The 23,637-nt window shown below is 33.2% G+C and overlaps 1 protein-coding gene across 1 annotated transcript in view; it reads right to left on the bottom strand.

Annotated features, from left to right (window-relative positions):
* Positions 1-23,637, bottom strand: part of LOC143233080 (protein turtle-like) — a 261,770-nt gene that overhangs the window by 194,516 nt on the left and 43,617 nt on the right. The gene's annotated exons all lie outside the window — the stretch shown is intronic.

The raw sequence follows: 23,637 nt of genomic DNA, 5'->3' as shown, positions 1-23,637 counted from the left end.
ACGGTCAATCCCCTTATTCGTTGGTAAAAGAGTAGCCCAAGAGTTGGCGGTGGGTGGTGATGACTAGCTGCTTTCCCTCTAGTCTTACACCCCTAAATTAGGGACGGCTAGCACAGATAGCCTTCGAGTAGCTTTGTGCGAAATTCAAAACAATACTCTCTATTGACTTTTGTTAATCATGAACTGGATTTCCACTATTTTATGTATCTTAATAGCATTGATGTTTTTTTCTGAGAATAAACACATGATATATCCACATGTTTACAAAATTAAAATACTATAAAACGATGTAGATTAATTAATCCATAAAATCAATCCATACGTAAAGTTGTATATTCTAAAACACTAATGAATTTACTCAGTTTTTAAGGAGCATGCACCTTTTCGTAGCTTTGCATAATGCAAGCATGGGTGTTTAGAATTATACTTGTAGGAGACCAAACGTTTTAACTAGGTCTCTTATAAACGCAAAGACATATAAATATGTCTAATTATTACTGATTATTTTGCATCCCAATAAAAATATTATCTAATCGTTTGGTAATTTCAACCTGAACGGCATTTTCTACGACACATAAGCTCATCGGCTTCGCGAGATTTCCTAGGATTTAAACAGAGCAACCCTAACTACGCGTATCACCTTGTTATAATGCTTCTACATCTAAAATGTGGTAACAATGAAACAAAATACAACAGTTCGAACGAAGGGTTCTTAGACTCGCAGCTCAGCACGCTAACCAGTAGACTGCGCCAAGACTAACTTATTTAAATATTACTGCGCATGTTCTTGTTGTGTTCTTCACTCTTGAAAATCCCCTCTGTAAAATATAATCGTTTTATGATTACCCTTTTTGGTAAATGACAAAGGAAAGGTTTTTATGTCAGACTGTAAAAGGTTTAGCCATAAGCCTATCCTAGGGTTCAGGAACAGAAACTAATAAATATCACGCTTAAACTAGCTACTAATCATCAGTTTTGTTACGATTTACCTTATGCAGAACAAAATGGTGAAGGAAAGAATAAAAACTGTCCAACAATAAACAAACATTGATTTTCTACAACAGAAATCTCTTCAGACAGAAAATATATGTTTGGGTTTGTTTATTATGTAAAAGACCAGTATTGATCACAGTTGAACTACGCAACCCAACCATCTACTTCCTCTGCACATCACCTGGAAGTGACGTGCAGTAAAATCCACTGTTGGGTATGAAATATCAAAAAGTATATCCAGTCATTGCTCATTCAACCAATTGCAAGCGCAGAAAGTGAAGATAAAAACTCCTGTGAACATGAACATATTTAGTTATCTAAAAAAATCCACTTTATTGCCAACTATTTCCTTAACATTATCGATGAAATGCTTTTATATAAATATTTTTATACAACTTTAGTTGTATACCCAACTGTGTGCGTGTGTTTTCTTATAGCAAAGCCACATCAGGCTACATGCTGAGACAACCTAGGTGAATCGAACCCTTGATTTGAGTGTTGTAAATCCGTAGACCTACCGCTGTACTAGAGGGAGGACCACCATCCCGTAATAATATCGATGAATTACTCATGTTTTTATACAAAGATTTAGTCTACAACTTTATACCGAGCTTTTGTATTAGGAAGATGTTTGTTTTGAAGTTTTGAATTTAGTGCAAAACTACACGAGGCTTATCTGTGCTAGCCCTTCTTAATTTAGCAGTGCAAGACTAGAGGAAAGGTAGCTAGTCATCACCACCAACCGCCATCTCCTTTACTAACAAATAGTGAGATTAACTGTTACATTATAACGCCATCACTGCTGAAAGGGCGAACATTTTTGGTGTGATGCAGATTCGAACCCGTGACCTTCAGATTACAAGTCGAGCGCCCTAACCACTTAGCCATGCCATATCTCATGAAGATTTTTAGGATGTTTTATTGAAGTTTAAAAATGTATATCTTTGAATAAGTACAACATTAAATATTTTAAGAGTATTGCAAGTATTGACGCCAAACGAAAGTTAAAGATTTGGAAACGATGTATAAAGTTTTTGTGTTCCCTAAAAGAAATATACTTCATTATTTACTTGTTGTTACTTTATTTACAGAATTGGTAGTAAACCTAAATAAGCGTACTTTTTAGGCTTATTGTTTAAATTATTATAATTTTATTTTAGAGGATGTTTTGCACCTTTGAATTGATATCTGTATTTACCATTAACTCTATGCTTGCTGAACTTTTTGAGTTATTATTGGGATTACGGACGAAAACATCGTTAAGAGAGAGGTTACTCTAAGTACACAACTAGCTCTTATCAGACAGTTATTAACGCTATTTCAGAAAATAATATTTATCGGAAAATTAAGTTTCAATTCTAGCAGAAAATGAACGAAAATAAACCTATATTAACATAATGTAACATAACTTTTATTTAAATATAGAGTGCTTCACGAAATCTGTGTCAAAAATTTAAAAAGATATTTATATTTTGGTTTATATTCTCTCTTTTATATTATTCCTCTATTTACATTGCTTTGCCAAATACAATCAAAATTAAACTTATCAATTGCGTGTTCTAAATTCAAAGCGACACGTTGTAAACACGTTTCGCTCACTCATTTTCAGTTCTCTATGCAAGTATTAACTTTTCTCAAATTGACTAATGAGTTTAAGGACGCGTTTCATTGGAGACAGCATCGTCCACATAAATGTACTTTTGTATACTGGTGTAAAACACTTAATGTTTTTCCGTTAGAAGTTGTTTTAAAAGAAAGAAAAATTGTGTTAAGTGCATAAAACATGTTTCATATGGTAGTTAAGTTCCATTTCGTCTCCAAAATGTTCAGTTTTAACAACAATCAAACATAAAGTCTCCAAGTCTATTTGGGACTTTGTCATAAGTAATTGCACTTGGCAGTTGTTTAGGAATTCCGTTCTAAACTTCACAATAAAATACCAAAGAAATAAATGTCGCTTTATTCTATATACCCTTTATTCGTCAATAGGTAACAATAATGCTGCAACTTTGCTATTTAACATTATTTAGAAGACAAACCCCTTAAAATTTTGTATTATAATATTATTATCATAATTATGAATTTTCCTGCTAAACATCAGGGAAAAATTAAATAGTAATTACCTGTTCTTTAGTACGCGAATCGTAACACAAATTATTTGTGGCGAGAAAAAGAACATGATGGATAGATGTTTAATTACATTATTGGTATTTAATGATTATTTTAAGTTGGAGACATAATAGGGCTTGATATTGCGCTATGTGAAATTTTTCTTTCCTTACTACATGAGACGTATTTTAGACTTGTACAGAATAAGCTCTCAAGAATACCGCTCTACCCGAGGTGGAACTAAAAATGACTGAAAAATACATAAATATATAGTAAAGCAATTGTGGTCCAACAGTTTCGCATGATCTATGAAAATTACCTTATTTTACACGGTTGTTTAACCTAAATAAATTCACAGAAGCACTTTAGGTACATAACAAACAAGTTTACTTACAGATTTTTCCACAACTTTATGATAACAGCGTTTAACATTTCATTTTATATAATAGTATATTGTTATCAAATATTTTCAGAAATATATATATATAAATAAACTATAGACATGACATATATTCTTCCATCAGCCACCAAAACAATTTATTTGCACATAGGTTTCAGATCCTACAGACATCCAATTTATAGGTTACCGATTAGCATAACACCTGTAAAGTGTTGTAACTTGGTTTATACCTCTTCCCAGATTTACGGCCTCAAACAGAGAATTATTTTAACATCAGTGTTGAAATAATAAACGAGTTGCATGTTAATTGTAATCCTGATTTATATTTTCACATCTGACTAACTCCTTTTAATCAAACGGGCTTCTTGTTTTTTTGTTTGTTTTTGAATTTCGCACAAAGCTACTCGAGGGCTATCTGTGCTAGCCGTCCCTAATTTAGCAGTGTAAGACTAGAGGGAAGGCAGCTAGTCATCACCACCCACCGCCAACTCTTGGGCTACTCTTTTACGAACGAATAGTGGGATTGACCGTCACTTTATAACGCCCTCACGGCTGAAAGGGCGAGCATGTTTGGCGCGACGGGGATGCGAACCCGCGACTCTCAGGTTACAAGTCGCACGCCTTAACGCGCTTGACCATGCCGGGCCCAAACGGACCTGGAGGTTAGGGCTCTCATCTCGCAATGTGAAGGCCACGGATTTGAATCACCATCAATAAACATGCTCTCTCTTTTAGCCGTGAGGGGGTTAGTAAGTGGTGGTCAATCCCACATTTTGTTGGCAAAACAACAGCCCAAGAATTGACGATCGATGGTGTTGGTTAGCCATCAATTAGCCTTCTCTCTAATCTATCACAGCTAAATAGGGACTGCTATTGCAGATTGCTTTTGAGTAGCTTTGCAAGAAATTAAAAATAAATCAAACCAATCAGTCAAACACTGAAAAAAAATCAAAGTAAAATAAAATAAATAAATATGTAAACCTATTCTACTTGGAGTAAGCTTATTGGTCTGATTAGTTAGGACTAACAATACTGGAACGTATAACATGTTTGAAATAACTTATTAGGCTTAATTATTAACTACATTGACTTTTCAGCTAAATGTGTTCAAGAATTGGCTTATCACCTTGTGTTTTTCTACAAAATATAGATACAGCTCGATTAGTAAAACGCCCAACTAAAACAATGATTTTTAATTTCAGTTGCTAAGGTTTAATTCTAATAAATGAGTATAATTATTTCACTTGATATTGAAATATCACTTTTAACACTACAACAGCACTTACTAATTCCACAAAATAATATAACTGTTTCAGTTGAAATAACTGAATTTGGAAAAATTATGAGAAACAATTTTTGAAACTTAACAAAAGTGTTTGATTTCAAAAACGACTATAAGTTTTTCACTTGAGATAGATGAACTCTAGTAATAGCAAAAGCACTGAAATACACTTTATCAACAGTTCTTTATTCAATAAATTAGAACATTTGCTACATTTGTGGGGGCGTTATTATGTCAGTCTCATTATTCGTTGGTAAAAGAGTAGATCAAGAGTGGGCGGTTGGTAATGATGACTAGCTGCCTTCCCTCTAGTCTTACACTACTAAATTAGGGACGGCTAGCGCAGATAGCCCTTGTGTAGCTTTGCGCGAAATTGAAAACAAACTAGCTAAACAGATTTATACGTATTAAGACAAAAAGTATTTTAAGATGGAAATATGTATTTAAAAAAATACTTATAACAGAATATCAACATTATTTTTATCTGAGTTCTGTATCATTCACATATAACGTAAAGGTAACTTACATTTATGCTTAAACAAAACATACAATGGTTGATGTATGTCACTAGAAGTATTCTAGCTATCAGACCTTTTAGTTAATAATCACCAGGTTAGCATTATACGTGACTAAACATGTGTCATACGTTTAGATTAAATAAAATGAAAAACCTCAGATAAATAAGAATGTTTGAAAAATAAACACTCTGAAAACAAGAGTCTTCACTAACTTGTCTACATTCGAATCCACTTTCATCAAAAGAGACGTTAAAAAAGGAACTTATATTTAAATATTATGGTACTGTTTTTATCATTTATTCATATTTTTCTGTGCAGGCACAGAAAGATAATACTATGAATTATGTTATTTTCAAATGTTTGTCGTTCATCTTCGTACTACTAATATTAGCATGAAAATTCCATGACGGTAAGAATGGTTACAACTTAAATCAGGTCATGCTTTCATGACAATAAAAATGGTTACAACTTAAGTCTGATCGTGCTTTACCAGCTCCGTATGAGTTAATGGCAATAAGCGAGCATGTAAGCAGTTTCACTCTGGCCTCTCTGTTGTATATCTCTGCTGGTGATGAGTTTCACTCAGTAATAGAACTAAAGCTCACAACTAGATTGCGACATTCAATGTACGGTTAAAATGTCGTAGGTGTTAGTAATTTAAGAAGCAATACGTCCTGTGAAATGTCCTCTGATAGGAAAGCGGTAATTCCACGGACTAACAACGCTGAAATCAAAGATTCAATTCCCCTCGGTAGATACAGCAGATAGCCTAATGTGGCTTTGCGATAAAAAAACAACAACATATAATATAAAAAAAATATTTCGCCTGTGAATAATAAGATTTAGCAATATTGTGTGTTATTTAATAGATTACTAGGCTCACTATGGTTTTAGTGTTAAAAATCATCTACTTATAACAAGTGCGTTCTGCATCATCATTTATAATTTGCTTTTACAAGTTTTCTACAACTACTGTCAATCCTATAATTCGATCAATTTTTAAAAATACAATATCATCTTCTAATTTGGTGTATTGTTAAAGAAAGATTTATTTACTATTCTGTTATAACACAGTCGCTGTTTTCGTCATTATCACTTCTGTACGAGAAGTAGTTACTCAAATTCTATAAGGAAGTAGCTGCTTTAGTGCTACACTAACCTTTTGTTTAAAAATTAATTATTTTAGTCATTCGTTATTACTCAATTAACTAAGTAAAACAGTACTATTCTTTACTTATTCTTCAAGCTTGAAATATGGTTATAAATTGCTACAATATCTTTAATAATATCTAAAAATACCCTCTCCAAAAAAACAACATATTTAACAATAACAACGTTTCTCAAAGTTGTAGTAAACTTTAATCAGGTCTTTAAAAACTTTTGTCGTTTATTTTTTTTTAGAAATATAGTAAAAATATAATGAATTAAACTTACTTAAAATGGCAGAAAATGAAGATTCATTTAAATGGAATATATAATATTATGCATCATACGGAATAATGGACGAAATACATGAAAAGGTATGCTTGAGAGATAGAAGTAATATAACTGTATAAGTGTAAAAGATACAAGAGGGAATTCTAAATAGCCACGGCATTTGAAATCGCGGCACACGGTATTGTGTCTTGTAGCAAACAAAAAACAAAAAAAACAGGACACACTTTGTGATATCAATAGGAACGATAGTTTAGAAGTTTTTCTCCTACTGTAGTTCGGATTGCCACAATCCGAACTATTACATATTTTCAGCGAATTTGCTATACTTGACTCTCACCTTCCATACTAAGTTTCGAGGTAATTTACTGAGTAGTATTTGAGATATAACATCTTCAGTTTTGATTGGGTTTTTCTTTCTTATTTCTTCGCACTGAAAAAGTATGGAAATTTTAATTTGATAGAAAACATACTTAACGTTTACAGATTTCTTTTAAATTTGGTACACCAACAGATCTTTAAAACCTACAGTTAGGAGTCTCAGTTTAACCTCTAATTGCAATTGCGAGTGTAAAGTTATTTGACAAATTCGTTCACATTTAACGAAATTTTTTGCGCACGCTTACGTAAAGATTCACTTGAACTATCAGTCTACATTCCTATTACAACTACAACTAAGAGTAAAAGTGTGTTTGTTTCTTTTTTAATTTCGCGCAATGCTACACGAGGGCTATCTGCACTAGCCGTCCTTACATTAGACTAGAGGGAAGGCAGCTAGTCATCAGCACCCATCACCAACTCTTGGACTACTCTTTTACCAACGAATAGTGGAATGACCGTAACATTATAACGCCCTCACAGCTGAAAGGGCGAGCATGTCTGGTGTGACGGGAATTCGAACCCGCGGAGTGAAAGCTGACCGTTTATAGATTATTAGTGGTTATTTTTTGTAATTCAGATTAAGAGGGATAATTTAAAACAGCACAGCAAATTTACAAGTGAAAGGTCGTGCAAGCACATAAGTATCGATTAGATGAAGCAAACTAGATTAGCATTTTCTAGCTCAAGTTTTGAAAAGAATCGTGTGGGTGGACGGTTATTATTGATTATTCATTAGAAACTTCTAAACACAATTTTACTAAATTTTATGAAATTATCTTACTTAGAGAGAGTTTAACGCAATAAGTATAAATAGTAATACTTGATACACCTGTACCAATTGTGTAGGGGTGATGACAAGAAACTGTTAATCTGAATTCCATGGCGTTAGTATAAAAGACGATGTAAACACTGTGTTAGAAGGGAAAAATATCACTTTATGTTTTGGACACTCTCATTGGTCCTGTAAAGTAAAATTCTGTTCTGAATAATAGAATTGTAACCCTAAAGCTAATTTGAGTTACTTTCGAGTGTCACTTTCTTATTTAATGTAGTTTGTTAATGTGTATTAATAAAAAGAGTCACGTTAAGCGTTAAAAGAGACGTGAACAAAAAGTACAGAATGTGTGACTTAAAGGAATAAAATTCACATTTGCAACCACATTGGTAGTTAAATATATATTATTGATGTGCATTTTACAGCAAATATTCATTCATTAAGTAGATACGTGTGGTGTTTTATTTTATCTACCAACATGCCCATAGTTGAACATAAAAAATGTCTTGACTAACTAGTGAATGAATACTTACTGTTAAATTCTTATGAATGCTATAAGTGTAGCTCCCAGTTTGGCCACTACTTTTGATTTCATTCCTTCAAATTGTACGTTGAATCATTTTTCAGCCACACCTTTTGTTCACACATAACAAGTTTTTGATTGGATTCTTTTAAGCAGGATGAGAAGAAATTGATCATTAAGACCGTTTTCTCCATTTTATTAGCTAAATTTTTTGTACGTTAGCGACACCAGGCGTGGAACTTTCTTTTCCTAGATTTACTTTTATTACTAATTAGGATCTCTATCAACCTACACTCAAATTGAAATTCTTTTAGGCAAGATTAGAGTAAATAAATCTATGACACCAGGGCGTAGTCAAATACATCACTGGAAAGGGTGTGACCTCCTGACTACAAAAATGCGACTAAATATCAAAATCGGTAAAAAGATGACGAAGATATGAGCTGAAGGAAAACAAAATAAACAAACTCAGAGCCGTTACATGAGCCACTATGCCGCTGCTTAAAACATTTACACCAAAACAATTTATATAATTATCTAGGATTAATTATTGAACGATAGATAATTATAAAATTGATAGAACTATTTATAGGGAACTGAAATCTACAACAAAGGTTGCTAAGAAATATATGTATGCATAAATATTAAGACGATTGTTAAGCTAAGTAACGCCATTATTTCGACAAGTATTAATATTTTATTGGCTACTATAGTAAGTACACGAATAAAAAACTTTTTTTCTTATACCTAATGCTCCCCTTGTCTCTGTATTATGTTCGCACGTCTTCAAAGAAACACCCAAGTATCAAGAAAAACCAATAAATGTTGAGACAGAAACACTCTCACATAACTCATCATTACTTGTAAATGAAAACAGAAAGTCGTGATCAACAGCGAATGTTTACAAAGAATAACTGCCGCAAAAATAATCCACAGTGTTTGAAATAAAAAAAGGAAGATTCGTCATTCAGGGTTCTTAAAATAATGTGTGTTTTTTTTTAGGAATGTCTCCAGAAAATGTACAAAGAAAATAATTTGATCACAATAAAGTAAAACTTAATCAAAATAACTCTTCTGATAAAAATGAGTTACGCTTGTAATCAAACACTGGACAAAGATGTGTAATTTACAGCGTTGTCAGTTTTGTTAGAATTAAAACCTACATTCAGTAAGTTATTATGTGGAAAATGGTCGATATTTCTGAAACACGTTAATGTTGAACAGGACAATACACAGGAAATGTCAAAATAAGGGTTAGTAATGTATATGTACATAATGTATACGAACAAAATATTACAGGAATAAATAATATTTTTCTGTTTTGCGAGCCCTTGCACCACTGTGGAAGTTAAAATGGTAGAAAGGAATATTTACTATATTACTATGGTCTTATACCACATAATCTGAATGTAACATTTGGCGACAACAGTCCTCCCTTGTCGTATCTTGAAAATAACTGTTTATAGTAGAACTAGAGTTAACTGTTACTGACTGTAGTGTTAATGTTTCCAGTTTCTGCTTTGGTGGCTGTGGCGATCTCCTAGTGTTCGATCAACAGCTGTTAGCCAATGTAATTTTAAAACATTATTAAATGTAAAATGTTACATATTATGTAATACATCTAGAAAGAAAGTAAAAATTTCGATCTAAATTTCATTCCATGCGACTCAGTGGTAATTAATACTGAGGATTTATAATGCTAAAAATTGGGTTTAGATACACGCAGAAGGCGGAATTAAGATAGAGTCCTGAACTTATAGAAAATAAACCTAAATATCATCTACGTGTGGAAGCAGTCGACCAGTACATTAGCCATGTTAATGGTTAGTTCCACTCTTTGAAACAAATACCAGGATTAGCTATCAATTTTATAGCGCGAACGCAGCTAACTTTGCGGAGTATGTCAGCGACATTACATCATGAATGTAAGATCTTATGTTCTGTTGTCCAACACGATAACCGTAGGCCACACCTGGCTTTACGCATTAAGAAATGAAAGTTTGTTTTTTTTTCATTAATGAAATTTATAACTATGTGCTTTAAATACCTAGAAAGAAAAAACAACAACAATGTTAGAATAATTTTACGTAAAGTTTAAAAGTCGCAGAACGAGTTGTAAGATGGCCAGGTGGCTAAGGCACTCGATTCGTAATCTGAGGGTCGATGGTTCGAATCCCGATCGCCCCAAACATGCTCGCCCTTACAGCCGTGGGGGCGTTAAACATGTGGCGGTCAATCTCACTATTCGTTGGTAAAAGAGTAGCCCAAGAGTTGGCGGTGGGTGGTATGACTAGCTGCCTTCTATCTAGTCTTACACTGCTAAATTAGGAACGGCTAGAGCAGATAGCCCTTGTGTAGCTTTTCGCGAAATTCAAATAACAAACAAACGAGTCGTAAGAAAAGCTACAGTTGTAGCACTTAATTCAAAGAAATAAATGATTAAGAATGCATTAAATATTTGTAATGATATATAGTGGATAAGTTTTGTTTATTGTTGAGCACATACAGAGGAATGCTGTGGAAGAGAATCAAACTAATGGATGTACTCTAAATTCATCATGACAAGTCAGTTTCATTTTCTGAAAATATTACATTACATTTTTTAAGTTTTCATTCATACCTCATAAAAATTTAGTTTTTTTTAACTCTGAAAGTTGCTTTATTGAATTTGTTCTTAAAATTATTTTGTAACAACATTTTAACCTTGTTAACAGTAGATATGAAGTTTCTATCTCTATAAATTAAGTCCAGTGTGTTTTTTGTGTTGTTATTGCTGTTTTAGGCACAAAAATAGACACTGAGCTCTTCGTGCTATAAAATTGAAGGGATTAGATCTCGTATTTAAGTGCTATAAGTTTCCAAGATATCCACTGAACCTCCAGCAAGAGGATACATGATGTTGGATTTTAATTACCCTAAAATATTTTGTTTGATTAAACATTTGAAAAAAACTGAATAAATTTAAAAGCTTATTGGTGATCACTTCACTGTAAGTAGTTAAACCTGATAAATGTTTACCTCTTATCTGTCCATGCACAAAATTACTATTACTTAGAGAGAAAACTAAAGTCAATATTAAGTCTGTATTTTGAGTGTTTATCTTTGTAAAAATGGAAGCGGTAAGGATTAATTAGCAGTCAAACTAAGCTACATAATTAGCTAATGCTGAGCAAACATCGTTGTAATTTTGTTAGAAAGGTTTTTCAAATATATTGTTTATTGAACTTAATGCTTTGAGCTCTGAAAGGAGACAGATATGTTTGTTGTTGTGTACAGTGATGTATGGTACAGTATTTAGTCATTATTGTGTTTGAGAGTACACAGTTAATATTTGTGTTTAATTTATACAACGTATAAGTTTAAAATGCATGTTAATAAAGAACTTTCTTCCACTGTTGTTTCTTTTGCTGAAACAACACTAAGACAACAGCTCTGATTATTATATGTAATTAATGTATCACAAGTGTACAAGGTTTCATTACCTGCGTTACGTATCACTGAATTCCCTGTGTAGCATTATCAATACAATAATCCAATTTCAGGACATTTTGATGGAATTACGTGAATATGTTAAACGTGAGAACTGTGGATAAGTGTGTGTTTGTTTCTCTTATAGCAAAGCCACAGCGGACTATCTGCTGAGCCCATCGAGGGGAATCGAACCTCTGATTTTAGCGTTGTAAATATGTAGACGTACCATTGTACTAGCGGGGGCGCAGAAGTATTTGAGCATGTTTGATATGATGAGGATTCGAACCTGCGGTCCTTAGATTAGGAGTCGAGGACCCTAACTACCTGGCCATGCCAGGCCGATGCAGATAAGTAATCCTATCTGTCTCTGAAACGTTATAGATTTGAAAAGTTTGTATGGTCAGTTTTAATTACCACCGTGATAATATCACGTGTCAAGACTATAGAATTAACGTCACGTTTTGTTTTTCGAAACGTTATATATGTAAAGTTTACAGCATTACTCTTCACAGACACAAATATATTATTGGGTGTCTCCAAGACTACCAAAAATTATCGATAATTATAGATGCATAATGTTTACATGAGAAGATATAATTTTTAAAGAGATACTAGAAATTCTGAGGAATAGTCTTAAACATACCCGAAACGTTATTTATTTTTATATCGTTTATAGGATTAGTCTTAATTACCGTACTTATATTCTAAATGCATTCAGCCAATCGTATTACTTTCGTTTCTCTGAGATGCTATAGATATATATATATATCATTTGTAGGTTTGGTATTAATTATTTCAGATATACTGGAGACGTACCAAATCTCTATGACTGGTCTTTGTTGTACTGCAGAAATTATATATGTATGAAGTATTTAGGATTAATCTCAGTTGTGTCCAAGATGTTGATGCATGAGGTACATATGATTAGTCTGAACTGTCTCTGAAATGCTAAAGATTTAGAAAGCATGTGGATTTGTCTTAATTGCCTACGAAATGCTATGAGATTTAAAAACGTTCATAGAATTAGTTTTAACTATCTTGAATATGTTGTATGTTAATAAATTATAGTACATAGTCTTAGTTTTCTGTAATATGTTATGGATATGTAAAATCTATAGGATTATTGCTAACTGACTCCGAGACAACGAATAAGGATTCGTATTATTTGTTTATATGTTATAGATTTATTGTCTGGAAATGATTATCAGCTAGGTTAGAGGCGATAGCGAAGCGTGAAACCTATTAGATTAGTTTTAATATTTGTTAGGATGTTACATCTACCTATTACTACGCTATCCATTTCTTCAGAGGAGAGTGATTTCACATAATAAGAAAACCTGTAACTCATCCTTGTTCATTACAGCATTTCCTTTAGAGGGATAATAAAGACAAGATAATTATACTCAATAAAAAAGCGAAAGTGAGATTGGCTGTTAGGAAAGTTCTCCGTGTGGAAAAAAAAAAGAAGACAAAGTTGAGATAATCGCTGTTGCTGATATAAAAGTTGTGTACATGAAGGCAAATCATTGTTGCAGATGCAGAAAGTTGTATATTTAAATTAAGGCCACAACTACAGGTTTTAGGAAAGATTTAGACCAGAAATCGATCATATACAAACCATCTACTGTACATGGTATTTTCCTTTATGTTATTCTCTTTCAAAATATTAGGTATGTAACAGGTCCTTTATATAATTAAATATTAATTATTCGTGTATTTAGTGACATTAGGATACAAATGTGCAGTAAAAGAAAGAAACACGGCTATCTGAATAATTAAGCTGTAATACACTACTTTCTTCCACACAATAGTTAAAAACATGTAAATTAAGTTCGGATCTGTATTCCAACGTCTATGTAAATGACGTCTTCTTTCCGATATTTATTACGTTGGTGTATCTTAAGCTACAATATTTAATTTCGTCTCTCAATGTTATATGATGTACACTTTTCATATTTACTGAGCAACTTACCATGACTGTCTAAACGTTGGAGATCACAATCTACCTGCTAATGTCCTAAACTTATATCTCTTGCAGTAGTTGCTGTTCTGAGTAAATTTTAAACTATGAGAACGTATCTAAAAGTAAATATTTAGCTACTAAATCAAGTTTGTTTAGAACCTAGAAAGCAAACAAACTTAAAATCAATGGATTTCGTTTAGGTGCTTCTTTTTGTCAATAAAGTATTATCCTTCAGATTATGTTAATAAGAAACATTTGTTTACTACATTCTGAAATAAAATATTATCAAAATTCTGGGTTGATTATATAGTAAGAACGTTTCTGTGGCAGTTGAAAGTAGGAAGATTAACAATATTTATTTTGAAATTTTGTACAGGAAAGTCACTGTGCAGTTTTATAACAGCATTCATTCAGTCTATTTCAAGTCAGCAACCGGTAGCGGTGTTTAGAAACAAAATAAGAAGAATCCAAGCCTGTATTGATGCCAACGGGGATAACTTTCAACATTGTTTATAATTGTCATTCATATTTACCTCCTGTATTATATATTGAAACATGTCTGTTAATAAATATATAAGTGCACAGTGACTTTCGGAACACCCTGTAGAATGGAAGGTAACTGCCTGTTGTGGAGACACAAGTGTAGGACAACGTTTCGAAGGACTTCCGCCTTTCGTCTTCAAATATTACAACTATATATGATATTGAGAAAAGTAAGCCGTTTGTTTTGACATATATATATATCCTACGCACATTGATGACAAGCTTGCCATGTGACATATAATTAGTGCTCAGGAAATCTGTCTTTTTTCTTGTAGAAGACTAAAATTCGGAGTTCGACCTCCGCGGAAGACACATTGCAGAGGGCTTTGTGTGAGCCTAACCAACTGATCTTGCGCCATCTGTGTTAAACGTTTAGTGTTATTTCGGTGGAACTAACCAAACCTGTACATACACGTACCATGCCATTTATCCTGCATGCAAATATAAATGGATCCTGTGATAGCAAAGAAATTTGGACTAAGTGTGTTTTACGATTCGCTTATCTTACAAATACAAAGTTTAGTTTAGTGGTTCTGCATACGTTTTTAGATAATATTTTACTTAATGTAGTACAATGTATCTTTTTCTCTAAGACAAATGAGTTAATTTAATGAGTATATTACTGTGTTTATTAGTCTGTATATTAGTCTGTATTTGTAAAGATCGCGTTTACGTATTTACTTATAATTCATGAAAAATCTTTGATAATTAACTTTAACCGTTCTCTACACACAGCGAGAGCACTGCGTTTTTGTTCTAATTGTCTTTTGAGACAAATACTATTCTGGAGGAAGGCCTGGGATGGCCAAGTGTGTTAAAGTGTTCGACTCGTAATCCGAGGGTTCGAAAATAAAACCAGCTAGTTTTACGATTACAATAAATTGTAATGTGGAAAGATCGTACAAAAATAATAAATGAATCAACAACAAAAGAAAAAAATTGAGTTTGTTGCTAAATTAAGTTATTAGAATACAATGAGAAGTTCTGAACCTACGTAAAAAAAAGCGTATTATATTTAGAATGATATGACTCTTGTTTGCTTGTTACTTAAAAAAAAAACTCGACAAAAATAAGTACACCAGTTCAACGTTAAACTACATAACATAAAATTGATTTTTTTTCTTGTAAACAAACCAGCTATTTAATGGTTACTACAAGTATGGAAACGCGATTTTTAAGTTGAACCGCAAGGGACCGTATAATGGATTGCCTCACTTTTGTACAATATTTTCCTTTCTAATAAAACAAGCAAAGAAAAGTACACAAGGCGGACTATGTATACAAAGAGAGAGAGGCAGAAGAAGTGTATGTGATCTGATATGTTCTTAATGTGTGATAAATTATTTATTATTTTATTACGAAGACAATATACAAAGTATTCAGAAGTATACTCGTAATGTGTGATAAAGTATTTATTATTTTATTACGAAGACAATATACAAAGTATTCAGAGGTATACTCGTAATGTGTGATAAAGTATTTATTATTTTATTACGAAGACAATATACAAAGTATTCAGAGGTATACTCGTAATGTGTGATAAAGTATTTATTATTTTATTACGAAGACAATATACAAAGTACACGAAAGTTTCACTTCAGATCATAAAGACTCAAATCTAATATGTTTGTTACACACATCATTACACTATTAGGCATGCGCCAAACAAAATGTGATTATTTCTATAGGAAGGTGTTACGGGGACCTTGAACAAACAATTTTAACCTTTTCTGAAATTTCCAGCAGGGCTTCTAGCAAGGCTGGATCTGATGAGTTGGTGGATATTGTGGAAAATGGCTGTAGAACAACTGCTCTCTCCTAGTCAATTTCTCCGTAGAAAAATTGCCTCCTGACAACGCCCTCCGCAGCCATATATTCTTTATGTAACGTTTCATAGCTCAACATTTTTTTATTTTATTACAATGAACATAATTTAATCTTAAACTTCTGTTATTTTCTCTTACTTAAACAGTTTCAGACAACCCATTCTTCCAAGAAGTACAAGAAATATGTTTTAACCTATTTTAGTAAGGTATATTAATATAATATAACATGACTACAAGGAGATGGGTAGTTGTCTGTGGGGGGGGGCAGTTATCATTTTAACCGCGACGATAAACTACTTCATTGTTATCTCTGATGTAAACCTTTAGTCGCAGATCATGCCAGTTCCCTTTCACTTCACTGTTGCATTTTTTAACATTTTAGATTGAGTGTATAAAACATTACAAGATAGGTTATTTGTTATTTTGAATTTCGCGTATAGCTACTCAAGGGCTATCTGCACTTGCCGTCCCTAATTTAGTAGTGTAAGACTACAGGAAGGCAGCTAGTCATTACCATCAACCGCCAACTCTTGGGCTATTCTTTTACCAATGAATAGCGGGATTGACCGTCACTTTATAACGCCCCCACGGCTGAAAGGGCGAGCATGTTTGGTGTGATGGAGATCAGAACACTCGACCCTCAGATTACGAGTGAAGCGTCCTAGCCACGTGGCCATGCCGGGCGTACAAGATAGGAAACACCACACAGTAAGTATAAAACTAAGTTTGCTTGAATATTCTGTTTTTGAATTTCGCGCAAAGCTACCCAAGGGCTATCTGCGCTAGCCATCCTTAATTTTGCAGTGTAAGACTAGAGGGACAGCAGCTAGTCATCACCAACCCACCGCCAACTCTTGGGCTATTCTTCTACCAACGAATAGTGGGATTGACCGTCACATTATAACGCCCCCACGGCTGAAAGGGCGAGCATGTTTGGTGTGACCGGGATTCGAACCCGCGACCCTCGGATTTCGAGTCGAACACCTTAACCCACCTGGCCATGCTGGGCCGTTGTTTGAATATAGTTTACATTCATATTAACACAAGATGACCACAGGAAAGATCTTATAGCATAAAATAAAATATGATGTAAACAAATCCCAAAATTAAGGATTAATCAAGTTTATAATGGCTTAAACGGATAACAAAGGAAATGTGGCACAGTAACAAACATACAAAATGACAAGGTTTTGTTATGGAGTTCATAACGTAATAAAGTCTCCTTCGTCAGTCATTCAAGTTTATCAGTCTCGAAGTGGTTTCCTCATCACTGAATATGAGTATTTAAGGAAAACATTCTTGTTGATCTGCTATAATTATGTTAACTATGGAAATAAAGGGCAATCAAAGTCTAAATATTTGACAACTGCCCACCCACGCAACTGCCTCCCGCAGCCACGTATTATTATATAATAAATATAACTAAAATAGGGTAAAACAACACATTTTGCTTATGCTTTATGTAAGAATGAAGTTTATACATTTGTTTAAGTAGAAGAAAATAATAAATGTTACGTGTTAAATTCTGCTTATTATAACAGCTTCCCACTAAAATCAAAGGTTCTATGATTCCTCTCGGTGGACTCAGCAGATAGCTCAATGTGGCTTTGCTATAAAAAAATACAACATACTTATAATAAAATAAAAATGTTGGACTATGCAAGTTATATAAGAAGATATGGCTGCGGAAGTAGTTTCCCTGCAACCAAGAGTTGTAATTTCAGTACTTCGGAAGTACTTTCATGTAGTGCACGTATTTTTGTTTTATTGTTTATAATGCATAAAATAAATTCCATTTCTTCTAGGGACACCTTTTGGGTGATAGAAGTCACACTGAATGAGCACTCTATTTTTTTTTTCTTGGTTGCTATTTTAGCCTATTTAGTTTTATAACTTTTGTTTACAAATACCAGAAAACAAATATAATTATAAGGTCATAATATGTGACCTTGTTTATGCCAGCGATATAAAAATATTATTATTCGTCCTAAACAATACAAAATAAATAATTAATGGTAGTGGAACAACACTAGATAAATAATAAAGGAAAACTGTTGATAATGACAAGTGAAACAGTAAAATAATTATTCAAAATGACTTTACAACACCAAAGTCCCCTAGATGAAGTAAAATTCATTTATTGAGCTAAAGAACTCGTAGCAGGACTACGACAAAGCCAAGTTCATGAAAAGCTACTTAAATAGTCCAGTTTCACTTCACGTAACCTATTCAAAATATTATGCCCTTTGTCTTACTGTGTGCACATAGGTTCCTTGACATCTCTACCTCATACTTTAACCACTTCTAAGCTTATATTTATTGGATACGTTCGTGAGCAGTAATATGTGTGAATGCTTTTTTTTGTTTTTAACAACTGTAAATATACAATTGTGATAACTGATGAAGGAATACCGGGTTTTTAACTTTATTTTACAGTAACAGATGATTTCTTTGTTTCTAACATAATACTTTAAAAAGTCAAAATATTCAAACATATACATAACCCACATGAAATTCATTTAGAACGATCAAACACGCAACAATATCCCTTCCTGGAGAAATAAACATTACTTTGCACAACAGTATTTTCTCCTGAAGAAATAAACATTACTTTGTACAACAGTACTCTCTCCTGAAGAAATAAACGTTACTTTGCACAGCAATATTCTCTCCTGAAGAAATATGAACGTCTGCTTACTAGCTTATGTTTACCCCACTAAAACAAAATCGGTATAAATTATTTTCACTTTTGCTACATATTAAATAACTACCTGAATACCAATGTTGATATAACATTTAATCATTGATCTAGCCAGTTGATTAATTGTTTTATTGCCTCAGTCTTTGTACATAACTGAAAGTGGCACAGTATAATAACATATGCTTTAATGTTATTAGAGCTATTTTACCACCAACAATTTGATTTATGAGTAGCCTACTGATCTGCGTGCCGAGCTGAGAATCTAAGAACCTGTTGTTCGAAACATAATACACTTGAACACGCTCTACACTTTCACCCGTGGGTGAATTATAAAAATAACAGTCACTCACCTTCGATTTCAACAACCAGTTTTTGCTAGCTGTTTGCCTGACTTTTGTCTGTAGCAACTTGGAATTCTTGTTAGCTATTCCTGAGTGTTAGGAGTTCTCATTTACTCCATAATCAGGTTGTACATTCCTATTCCAAGATCTTTTTCTTACGAAACTTCATAGAAGAAATTAATCAAAACTAGCACTATTAATGAAACATATTTAAAGGAACATTGTTGTATTTCAGGGATCAGAAGACTTTCTTTAAAAAGTCACAAGTATTATTGTCATGACATCCGGCTCAGCATATACATCCAACAATCTCAACGTATAAATGTAACAATACAAACACAGGCTTACAAGTATGGTTATTTTGAAGAAAAAAAAACATATCGAAAATTATTATATACGAGGGCTGTTCAAAAAATACGCGGACTGTTTGAATTGCGCGGCTCCAGTTGGTTCCAGGGGAATCCGCTTGGTGTCGCTAGGTTTGCACAGATCAGCTGATTACGACGCCTTTTTTCGATTGCAGATATCTTCATTTGTGTATTAGCTGCGCGGTTTTAAGTGAAGTGCGATTTTTTCGTTTGGCGGATTTCAGAATGAATGACCTGAAGTAGCAACGACTTGCTGTAAAATTTTGTGTTAAACTTGGAAAATCTGCGACTGAAACTTTTGCTATGCTTAACACGGCTTACGGTGATGTTGCTATAAAGCGTACGGCATGTTTCAAGTGGCATGAACGTTTTAAGGATGGTCGACAGTCCATTGAAGATGATGAGCGTCCTGGACGTCCTTCCACGTCAACTGACGACCCACACGTCGACAAAATCAACACCCTGGTGCGGGCAAATCGACGTCTGACTGTCAGGGAGCTTGCTGAAGGGTGTGGGATATCAGTTGAATCTTGTTACAAGATTTTGACCGAAACATTGAAGATGCACCGCGTTGCTGCGAAATTCAGTCCTCAGAACTCGTGAGTTTTTGGCCAAACACTCGATCACTGTTCTTCCCCACCCCCTACTCACCTGACCTTGCTCCTTGCGATTGTTTCTTGTTCCCCAAACTCAAAAGAAGAATTGAGACGATTCCCGAGATTAAGGCAAATGCGACGAAGGAGCTGGAGGACATTACAAAAGAAGCGTACCAGGACTGTTTCAACAAGTAGAAACACCGTTGGAATAAGTGTGTGCGTTGGGGAGGAGAGTACTTTGAAGGTGTTTTAGACCTGTAACTTCTAAATAAAGTACATTTTGTTTTATGACGTCAGTCCGCGTATTTTTTTAACAGACCTCGTATATTCCCAAACTTCAAACTCTTTACAGCTATATTAAAGTATCATCATAATTGTTTATTTGGAACAAAGCTGGTATATTTTCTACATAGTAACTACAATTAAACGGTAAGACCTCATATTAAATATCAAATAGAAAATTCGACGATATTTTGAATATTTTAACGATGTATCGGTACTTTTTATATGGCGACTTCACCTGTGGCATTGGGCTTAAAAGTAACCAGTTAAGGTAATAAGTTGTAATATCCCTGAAACCTAAATATACCAGTGTAATAGGTATTATTAAGTCGTTCATGCTGACTTGGATAACCAAGAGTCGAAAAGTGCAATGGAAATACCTTACTAAGGTTTCAATGTATTCACAATAAGGTATATAAGCTTCCTTTTTCCAGAAACAAAAACCTGTGAAAAGTATTAATGTGTTATTTTGTTCAAGAAGTGTGCTTCTGAGGAGAATAGTAATAATGTTCATTAGATATATCCGTCATTGAAAAACCAAGAAATAAGTGCACAAATATTATGAGCAACACTGCACACGTATCGGAGTACAAATATCATGAATTATAGAGAAGGCGGAAAAGAGAAACGATTCTAAGTAACTCTTTTTCTATTAATAATAACGATTAAAGCTCTGGCAGTATTAAGAAAGTGTTACAAATAATTCTGATGAAAATTATAAAATCGAAGTAGTTTCGTGAATTCACGCTTTTTAAAATTGTTGCAATCAAATATATGAAATGCCAGATAAATTAAGAAGAGAAAACCTTAATTGCAAATATAAAAAACTATAAACTCAGACCCTATATTTCACTCATTTAATTTAGACAGTTATGGTGTGAACCTGATGACTGATAAAAAGAATTAAATGGTATAAAATCTACATCAAACAGCTGTTTTAAATATATCATGCATATGCTCGTAATGTTTAATAACCATTAATCAACGTTCTTACGTCTTTTCTAACGTATTTTAATAAATATCTTACAACTAATTTTTATTATTTTAAATAAATTTGAACATTTTCCCTTTTGGACCTATTAATTCTATGAAGTACTTCGTTAGCTGAAGATATGTAAGCGTTTTATTTTAGTTATATTCAATAATTTACCAAATATCACCACGTTTTGAAGCAGTAAATTACATCGTTTGTTAGAGATTTTTTGTATTAACCAAACCGAAAACTCTGAAAACGTGTATTTATTATGCATGGAATTCAAAAGCTACAGAAAGTATTCTTGCGCTACAGAGTTCTTGAATAAAGGCGGTCGGCAGAATCAAAAAGAGAGATATACTAGGTGTGCAAAGTCAAATTATCATTCCCTTGTGGTGTAACTTTAGTTACGAACCTTCGCTTTCAAAGAGAACTTTCCAAAGATATTTTTTTGTTTACTTACAACGTTATGAAAAAAAGAGTTCGAACTGATTTTATCCCTCTATATGTGACTGACAAAAAAATGGCATACGAAATAAGCTGTGAAGCTAGACCTAAATTAAGTTGATCGAATGTTGTGCCTGAATATAAGTTATTAAATTTGATGCAACTAAATCAGTATATTCCTCATAAATATTCCTTAACGTTTAATACTGAAATATTTATTTGTTGTCATAAGGTCTTGATGATAAAACTACACAATAAAGGTCATGTTTCGCATCGTACACGTAAGTAATGGAGTTCACTTGTTAATAAAACATCTTGTTTATTTAATATGAACACATAGAATGAGTTAAAATAGAGACAACACTGATTGATATTATATATTCACAATGCTATAAGCTTTTCACTTTAACATATTGATGTTTATTGAGCTCGTTTATAAATTTTATTTACCGATATATATATATATATATATCGTTAAACAATTCGTATGTCAGCTGTGATAATCTAATCTATTTTTCCCTTCGAAGACAGTAAAATAAAAAAATAAAATACTCTAAATAACTGAAAACGGTGTTTTTCAGTTGCTACATTAAACAAAATAAAATAGTTATCAGATCGCAGTACCTATTAGGTGGTTTGCGAATTTTAATGAAAGCAAAATATATTAGCAGGTAAACTATTTTTCGCATAACAGAAGATATTCCGCTTCAAGGAACTGGAGAAAGTACTGTACATTTATAAATAGCGGAAAATATCTGAACTTATCGGATTCCCCGTCGCACCAAACCTGCTCGTCCTTTCAACCCTTTCCCACTATTCGTTGGTAAAAGAGTAGCCCAAGAGTTGGCGGTGAGTGGTGATGACTAGCTGCCTTCCCTCTAGCCTTACACTGCTAAATTAGGGACGGCCAGCGCAGATAGCCCTCGTGTAGCTTTGCGCGAAATTCAAAACAAACAAACAAACTATTTAATTCTTTCTACAGAAAACACGTACAACTTTCTCATCGGACATTCTGTAAAAAATATCTCTTTTCTTGTTTTTCAGCTACGCTTATTTGCTTCAGTTTAAGCGAAATGTCTATCAGATGTTAAGGTACATTAGTTATATAATTATATCTACCAGCCAAATACGTCAGCTTTTATAATGTGTATACAATTTTGAGAGCCATATTTGACGTGTAAAGTTGAGTCGTTATGTTTTAACACTGATTATGTTTTTCTTTTATCGCTGCCAGACTTGTAACTTGGATTCGACAATGATTATTTCTTGGATAACAGCTTTTGTTTTAAATAACAATGGTGTTCAGAAGAATAAGATTCTAATAAAAAATATATGAAAACAATAATAAATAATAATATAAATGTAACACAACTGCATAACCAGTATTTCAGCAATGAATGCTTCTAAATTATGTATTACATATATACACACACCATTCAAACGATAGACACAGAAATATGCGTCTTATTTCTATTAACGCATCTTTATAAAGTTATTTGTACTCACATATACAAACATATTTGGAAACAACAGTGAGTTGGTAGTTTTTCAGCTAGTCAAGAGAGTTACTTTCAATTGCTACCACGATACTTCATAAAGGTTCCTTAAAAGATCCATTTACATTGAAACGAGCCTGTAGAATCTACATCATTTGTAAAAATCAGGATTTTAAATAAGCCCTTAAACAGTGCTGTGTTTGTCTTTTTGTTAT

This window comes from Tachypleus tridentatus, chromosome 12, assembly GCF_004210375.1.
Source record: "Tachypleus tridentatus isolate NWPU-2018 chromosome 12, ASM421037v1, whole genome shotgun sequence".
NCBI classification, from domain to species: Eukaryota; Metazoa; Arthropoda; class Merostomata; order Xiphosura; family Limulidae; genus Tachypleus; species Tachypleus tridentatus.
This window is presented reverse-complemented; position numbering and strand designations above follow the sequence as displayed.